We start from the raw sequence: 8220 nt of genomic DNA, 5'->3' as shown, positions 1-8220 counted from the left end.
GAGTTGAAGTCTCCACGCTTTTTCTGGTCAGGTTGGCTTAGAGCCAGGATCCTCAGAATATTAGCCTCCTAAGAAGCTAAGATTAAATTAGGCACGTCTGGCTTAACATCATATTTATCTTTACTGATGCCGAACTTACTGTATTTTCTTCTATTGTAGAAAACTTATACATTTTCAATATGTGCCTTTATCTTTCGCTGCACCTAAGTTTATTCTTTTTTTGTTTAGAAATGCATTATTTTCTAATTATGAAAAGAATACACGTTCACTATGGCACAGACAAAATCTCAGCAAAGTTTAACACATTTTATGCCATTTCTTCAAGTATAATAACATCCTTCTAAATCTCTTTATTTTTGATGCTGGTGCAGATCTCAGGGCCTGGGCTCTGTCTCTTAGATTTATCAACTCAAAGCTGGCACTCGACCACTTGAGTCAGATCCACTTCTGGCTTTCTGGTGGTTAAGTGGAGATATGAGCCTCGCAGCGTTTTCTGCTTGGGCTGGCTTCGAACCACGATCATCAGATCTCATCTTTCCGAGCAGCCAGGATGACAGGCTTGAGCCTCATGCGACATAGTTTAATAAACGCACCGCCAGACCTGGGTAAACGCATGCGATGTCAGCGCTTAGATGATATTTACTAAGTTCGCACGAAAATCGATGCGTTTCATGGAAAAGAGAAAGCTCTTAACCTGCAAAGGTTTCGGGGTTCGCCTGGGAGACATTGTTTGCTCTTCAAACAGCTTTCCGCAGCCACCTGGGACTGAGAAACCAAGGGCAAGCCAACTGGGCGGGTTAGGAGGAAGAGCCGTAGCGGCTCCACCAATCAGAGCCCGGCTTTGCTTTCCCTCGCCGGCCAATGGGAGCTTCCTTTCCGAGAGGCCCACTTCAAGTCCGAGTCGCTGATTCCTTTTATAGCCTATCAGCAGGCTCCTTTGACAAAGCGCCTGCGGAGGCTCCGCCCAGGGGGCGGTCCCTCCCTAGCCGCGCCCGGCCCCGCCCCTCCGAGCCCGGCCCCGCCCCTCGCCCGCGTCCCCGCCCCCCCGAGGGTGGGGGCCGAGTCGGTTACTCGCCGGGCGGGAGGTGGGGGCCGGGCTCCCCCTGGGCTCGTGCGTCCCGCGCCCGCCGCGGCGCTGCCGACCGCCGGCTCCTGATTGTCCTTGGCGGCGTCCGTCCTCGCTGCCGGCTCGCCTCGGGGATCGTGGTGGCGGGGGCCCCGATCTAGCGCACTCGCGGCGGCCCCGGATAGCCCGGAGCAGGTAATGGGGCACCGGGGACTGCGGCGCCTTCTCGAGGTTCGGGGTCGGTGCGCGTGGCGTGGCTGGGGCGCGCGGGCCGAGGCCGGGGTCGCGGGAGCCTGCGGGGAGCCGCGGGGGCGGCGGGGGCGGCGGGGGCTGCACCTTGCGGGGAGGCGAGGCGGGACGGGGGCTGGAGGGGGACGGTGGGGGGGCAGAGGGGGACGCGGACCCGAGGGCAGGCCGGGCGGGCTGGCAGGTGGAGGGAAGCTGTTGAGTGGCGGGCTCCGGCGGGAGCAGGATCTGGGGACAAGTAGCGATTAGGAGCTGTCCCCCCCCCCCCGCCCCGTCCCCTAAATCAGATAGGCGTCTCTCCTTGGGGTTGTAATTCATAATTTATTTATTTACATTTATTTATTGGAGGCCGGAGCCGGCTTGGCAGTGTGATGTGTACGGGTTGAGGCTATTGATTCATTTATCATCTCATATATATATTTATTTATTTTAATTCCTAGTACCCAGCCTTGGACGTGAACTGCTTGAGGGCCTTTTCTGCAGGGAGGAGCAGACCCAGCGGGGTGACTCACCTTTGTCTGCGCTGTAGTGGGGCGGGAGGTGGGGGGGCGAGGGAGGGTGAGGGGGGAGGAATGTGCCTGGGAATGCCAGGTCTGAGGGATGGTGGGGGTGGGACCTCTCAGCTGTCATTCTGCCTAGGGGGGGGGATTGGAGTTGTGATTCTTTAGATAATAATATGATTATCCTAATAATAATGATAAAAGCGTCTCTCAAGGCAATCTCTGGCTTTAGGGCTGCACCTGCTCCTCTTGGCGGGGCGATACTGTGCCAATCCTTAGAGAATTCAGAAGTACATTTGACAGCACTCTGTGTGTGGCTCACTCCTCTAACCCTGAATCTAGCTGCTCCAGAGGCTGAGATCTGAGGGTGGCGGTTGGAGGCCTAGCCTGGGCTGGAAAGTCAGAGGGACTTACCTTCCTAACTTCAAAACCAAACCACCACAACGAAAATCCAGCTGTGGCTCCTGCTGAGAGTGACTTCCAAAAAAGCCCAGTACACTTCTTCTGTCCTCTCCCCCTGCTCGCCTCCACAAAGTACTTGTGCTTTGGCCTGTTCAAGAGTCATTTATTCACAAGGGGTTATTACTCAGTGATGACTGGAAATCTCCCTCTGTGGGTACACTTGTTCCACGTGATAGTATTATCTCTATTTAGATCTGTTCACTGAGAAAACTCAGCAGTCTCCCAGATTTAGCCCTGTATCACTTGTTCCCACTAGACTACACATGGCATGGCCATATTACAGGGAAGGCGGACCAAAGCTCTAGAGATGAAGGGAACTGTACCCCGGTCTCTTGACTCCCAACATCATTTTATAACTAGAATGAATCCAACATCTAGGTAAATCCCCACTTCACGGAAGCTTCTGCATACTCATTTATCACAAGGCATAAGTTAGAGATAGAGATGGTTATTTTCAAGTAAAGAATTACTGTGTTTTGGGTCTCCTTTTCCTCTAAGGTAGTTTGAATTTCACCAGGAAGGTAATTTTCCACTTAGGCAAATGAAAAATAAAACAGTGATTTTTCTGTGAGAACCTCTATTTTAAATTGCAGGAGAGAATTGGAGCTGTGGCTCAAGTGGTAGAGCATCAGTCAGTCTTGAGAAGTGAAAAGGAGAGTGAGCGGCTCTGAGTTCAAGCTCCTGTATTGGCACAGAAATAAATAAGCGAAGAAATCAATAAATAGAGGGAAAGGGACTTTTCAAAGCAGAGAACTTCTAGCCTACCAATGGATCTCAGTGGTGTTTTGTAAATAGAATTGCTATAATCAGTGTGCGTAAGGAAAACAAAATATGGTGCATTTTGATCATGACTTAAGACTTGGTGGAAAATCTTCATTGTAAATTTATGGAAAGGCCAAACATGTAGTGTAGCAATCGTTTCTTAATCAGAATAGCTGAAGGGATTTTAGAGGTGGATATAGAGCAGGTGTGGATGAGTTTTTGAGGGGTGACGTTTTGAATGATGTCAGACTTTAGAGAAATCTAGAGAATTGTTAGGTTTTTGTTAGGGCTGCTATGTATGGGGAACATAGGAATGTACTGCATGTACTGCTCTTTATCATGATGCAGTACTTTGTCTTGTGATGTCTACATCTTAACATGTTGCAGGTACATTTTGACATCACTTGCATAACATACAAGGCATTCCTTATGTGAACCTTCTTAGTTTTGCCTTGTTCTTTCTGCATGGCTTTACTTTTACTTTGCTGTCAATTAGACTCAAGCAAAAATTTCCATAATAAAACCTGTATTGGCTGGTGTGTTAATTTGTAAGGAGAAAGGAATCTTCCTTTGAGCTCTAGCCTTCCTGCCCTGCAGGGAAAATTGATAAGACCTTTTGGCTGTCTATGCTGTGTTTTCCTGTATTCTATCTGAGACTTCTTTCCAGCCCTCCAGGCTTGTCAAGATTTCTACATTTTATCTTTCTTTTTGTAAAATTAATTAGACTTTCACTAGATGGTGCACCCAATCCCGTGATTCCACGGGATTTTAAGCACGTTGTTTATCTCAGTTATCATTACTGTTATACGCACGTCAAAGGTACTGAAGCTTCAGCTTCCATAGCAGGAAATGGCTTAAGTGAGTTTTTATTAAATGAGAGTATTTGGAAGAACAGGCTTGAAGGGAAAGTAATTGCTAGTAATTAAAAAAAGAACCTTCAACGTAAAACTTTCTGGTTCCCCATTTGGAGTGTAGCTTTATTGATTCTTATTTAGGTAAGCTTGAACTTAATTTCTTAATGGCTTATGCTTTATTTAAATCTTATATGATGTGGGACTGAGCTATTTGAACCATGTTGTGCTATTGCCTATGAACAGATAACTTAGGTTTTAAAAAAAAAACAAGCATGTGAAAGGTTCTTTTGTTGAACACTCACTTGATAAATTTTTCTATTCTTTTAGGAGAATGTTATCAAATCAGTTTGCTTTCTTTGAGGAGAGGGGAATGTGCCCCTGACAGTAATAAGGGATCTTAGTGTAGATTGTTATTGATTGCTTTTTATGGATTATTACTTACACAAGATGAGATTTAACTGTTCTGAGAACAGACAGTTCTTTAAGTACGGAAATGGCAATGTTTTTGTAGTATAAAGACTTTTGGGAGACAAGTTGAAGAAAACTCTGGTTTTTACAAGGCAAGATGGGAGTGGAAAGGAGAAAGTCTCTAGGGGGTTGGTGTGTGTTTCAGTTCTACTCAACTGTGGCCAGGGAGGAGAGGAACTTAATTTGTTTCTTGGAACCCTCTGCTTCTCCAGGGATTTGATGGTGATTTGGAGGGAGGGATGGTGGCTCTTGCCAGGGAAAGGTGTCACTCTGCTGGTCCTTGGGTGTCTGTGGGTGGTTGTAAGTAGGGAAGAAGATTAAAAGCTGTGCTGGTGAGAGACTCTCAGAGTTGAACCTTTGAACTGCCTTAATCAGGTCAAGGAACATTTAAAGTCAAGTTTATAGCTCTCTTGTGGTCCAGACTTGGGTTAATAGTCTTGAGTTTGTGTTTTGGAAATAAGTAGACGCCTAAGCTTTATAAAATTAATCACCTGAGTGTACAAGCAAATAGTTTCAGAGAGTGGCTTGGTTTATGATGGTTTCTCAAGGCACTAGAGATGCTTGAATATTTTACTTCTTTTTCTTTTTTTTTTTTTTTTGTGCTGGCACTGGGGCATGATCTCAAGGCCTCTTTTTATCCTTTGGCTTCTGTGTTCAAGACTGGCACTCTGCCACTTGAACCATGCCTCTACTTCTAGCTATTTGCTGATGAATTGGAGATAAGGATTTTGGGCATTTTTCTGCCTGGGCTCACGTGGCACTAAGATCCCAAATTCTGAGTAGCTAGGATTTTAGGTGTCAGTCACTAGCACTGGGCTCTATTTCATTTCAAAGTCTAGAGTTCTGCCACTTGAGCCACAGCTCCATCCCAGCTTTTTGCCAGAGATAAGAGTCCTGCAGACTTTCCTTCTTGTCCTGGCTTTCATCCATGATCCTGAGACGTTGGTCTCCTGAGTAGCTAGGATTACAGGTAATTAACTTTTACTTTGGTAATTAACTTTTTACTTTGATTCAAAACACTTTTAAAGGCAGTTCTTTTTATATGTGTACTTAAAAAAATTTGAATCTTGAGAATCACATTATTTTTGAATGTTAATTTTCTTTACTGTGGTTGTTATTCTCTATTGTCTAATGAAGCGTGCCGGTTAGACGTATTTGCAAGCTCAGGAATATCCACCACTTTTAACCCAAGTTCCTGCTCTACCTCCATCCTCTCCTGATTTCAGTTTCAAAAATATGGCTATGATTCTCTTGGACACCCATAGGAGGAAGTTTGCCCTTAACTTGGATGGCTAAATTTCCTTTTGGACCACTCATATTTTGTACTCATAATATGCACTTATAACTCATAATATGCATGATTCTGTTTCAGTGATATTCCTTAAATCACCTTCCTTTCCCTTCTTGCAGTCTTTTGAGAATCAAATATTTTTGTTAATTCTTTTTTTTTTTTTCTTTTTCAACCAGAAGTTTGTTAAAGTGATGAAAAAGTTTGGAGTTGAGTCTGGAATAGAAAGGCATATGTAATTATGGTCCAAGTTTTATTTAGCAAACTGCTTATATTCAGATTACCTTTTCCTTCCTAATATGGTTCCTGATTTAATTTCTGAAGAGGCATCCATGCATTTTCTATGTTGCTCAGTTTCTGGTTCTGTGACCTCCTTAGACATCAAAATCCAAGGATAGATGCTCAGGTGTCATGGATAAACTGGCCCAGTATTTGCATGTATCCTCATAGAGATACCCAGTACAATACAAATGCTATGCAAATTGTTGGCATACTCTGTTGTTTAGGGAATAACTACAAGAAAAAAAAAGTCTGTAAGTGTTCAGCACACATTTTTTTTTGCCAGTCCTGGGCTTGAGCTCAGGGCCTGAGCACTGTCCTTGGACTTTCTCAAGGCTAGAGCTCTACCACTTGAGCCTCAGCACCACTTCCAGCTTTTTTTCTATGTATGTGGTACCAAGGAATTGAACCCGGGTTTTTGTGCAGGCAAGGCAAGCACTCTACCACTAGGCCAAACTCCCGGTCCCCCAGATGCATTTTTTTCCTTTGAATATTACCCATCTACAGTTAATTGAGTCACTAGTTGTGAATCCTGAGGGTCGATTGTTCTTTTTTTTTTTTTTCATAAGGATGCATATGTATATTGAAAATGTCAAGTTTGGGAAATAAATTGCTGTGTTGTGAGGTGTGAAAAAAATGGATTAACATTTTGACTTATTTGTAGTTCTTTAAAATAGGATAAAACCTGACTTTTAGAATTTTTGGCTGGTAATCATTTCACTTTTCATTAAGTTCAGTGTGAAAAATTTTGACCTCTCTAACTTTAGGTTACGTGGAGCCCTGTGGAGGGCTTGTTAAAGACTTCTGCTGTTGTCCTCTGTTGTCCTGTGTCCCTGAGTGATTGAGTAGGTCTGGCCTTACTGCATTTCTACTAAGATCAAAGATGGCGGTGATTCTGCTGGTTCAGAAACCACAGTTTAAAAATCACTGAGCACTACATATAGGGGAATATAATGCAGTTGCTAATTCACAAAGACTGTGACTTTTGAAAGACCTCAATTTGAATGTTTCCCTTGATCTTGCTGCTTACTAATGTTTCTTGTTGTTGTTGTTGTTGGTGGTGGTGGTGGTGGTGGTGTGTGTGTGTGTGAGAGAGAGAGAGAGAGGGGCAGGGGAGGGAATGTTCCAGAGACCATCCTAGGTCTTTAAATTCAGGGGCCTAGGCAATGTCGTTGAATATTCTTGCTCAAGGCTAGCATTCTGCCACTGTGCCAAGCTCCACTTCTAGCTTTTTGTCTGTTGATTGGAGATAAGAGTCTCATGGATTTTTTTTAGCTCTTGCTGTCTTCAAACTACAATTCTCAGATCTCAGCCTTCAGAGTGCTATGAGCTACTAGTGCGGGGCTAGTTTTTAAATATTTATTTATTTATTTAGCCAGTCCTGGGTCCTGGGCACTGTCCCTGACTGAAGCTTTTTTGTTCTTGGTTAACACTCTACTACTTGAGCCATAGTGCCATCTTTGGCCTTTTCTGTTTATGTGTACTGGGGAATCAAAGACAGAGCTTCTTGCATGCTAGGCAAGCACTCAACCATTAAGCCTCATTCCCTGAGCTGTTTTTTTTTTTTTAGTTCAGGCAAGTTTTATAACCTGTGCTTTTCATCTCTAAAGTGGGAATGCATTATTTTGTTGTTGGTATTGAAAGAATGTACATGAGTAAAAGCTTGTAGAACAAGTTGCAAACATGCAGTGAATGACAGTATGTTGACGTTTTGTGTGTGTGCCAGTCCTGGGATTTGAACTTGGGACCTGGGCACTGTTTCTGAGATTCTTTGGCTCAAAGCTAATTAATGCTCTACCATTTGAGCTACAAACCCTACTCCCAGCGTTTTTTAGTTCTTACTTGTAGATCAAAGTTTCACAGACTTTCTTGCCTGGGCTGTCTTCAAACACCGATCCTCAGAACTCAGCCGCCTGGATAGCTAGGATTATAGGCGTGGGCCACCAGAACCTGCTAATGTTGGCTTTTAACATTGGAAAAAATTAGTTATTGTAGGAAAGAAGACTCTTGGATCCTACAGAACTGAAGAAAGATCCTTAACAACTTAAATTTTTGTATTTGTCCTAATTTCCTGACAATATACTAGAAAAGCAATATATGAGTGAATACTCAATTAATGTTGAATCATCCAAAGAAAAAAATTGTGAATGCTAGTAATTTTCCAGAACTTTTTTTTTTTGGTAGGACTGAGGCTTGCAATTGGCCTTGGCAAGCAGATACTTTACTTCCAGTAAAGCAGATACTTTACCTGGAGTCATACCTGCAATTCTTTTATTTTTGAGACACTTGATAGTG

General features: G+C 43.8%; 1 protein-coding gene across 3 annotated transcripts in view; it reads left to right on the top strand.

The window, feature by feature from the left end:
• The first annotated feature begins 1070 nt into the window (after window positions 1-1070).
• The window catches only part of Mpp7 (MAGUK p55 scaffold protein 7), a 188184-nt gene continuing 181034 nt past the window's right edge, over window positions 1071-8220 (top strand). For 2 of the 3 annotated variants that reach the window (XM_090319103.1, XM_090319102.1), the window contains exon 1: window positions 1072-1261. The gene's annotated coding sequence lies outside the window, so the exon portion shown is untranslated. Of the gene's footprint in view, window positions 1262-8220 lie in introns of all 3 variants that reach the window. The other variant, XM_090319105.1, reaches the window with a different exon arrangement.

This window comes from Megascapheus bottae, chromosome 26, assembly GCF_031878675.1.
Source record: "Megascapheus bottae isolate mThoBot1 chromosome 26, mThoBot2.hap1, whole genome shotgun sequence".
In the NCBI taxonomy this organism is placed as follows: domain Eukaryota; kingdom Metazoa; phylum Chordata; class Mammalia; order Rodentia; family Geomyidae; genus Megascapheus; species Megascapheus bottae.
This window is presented reverse-complemented; position numbering and strand designations above follow the sequence as displayed.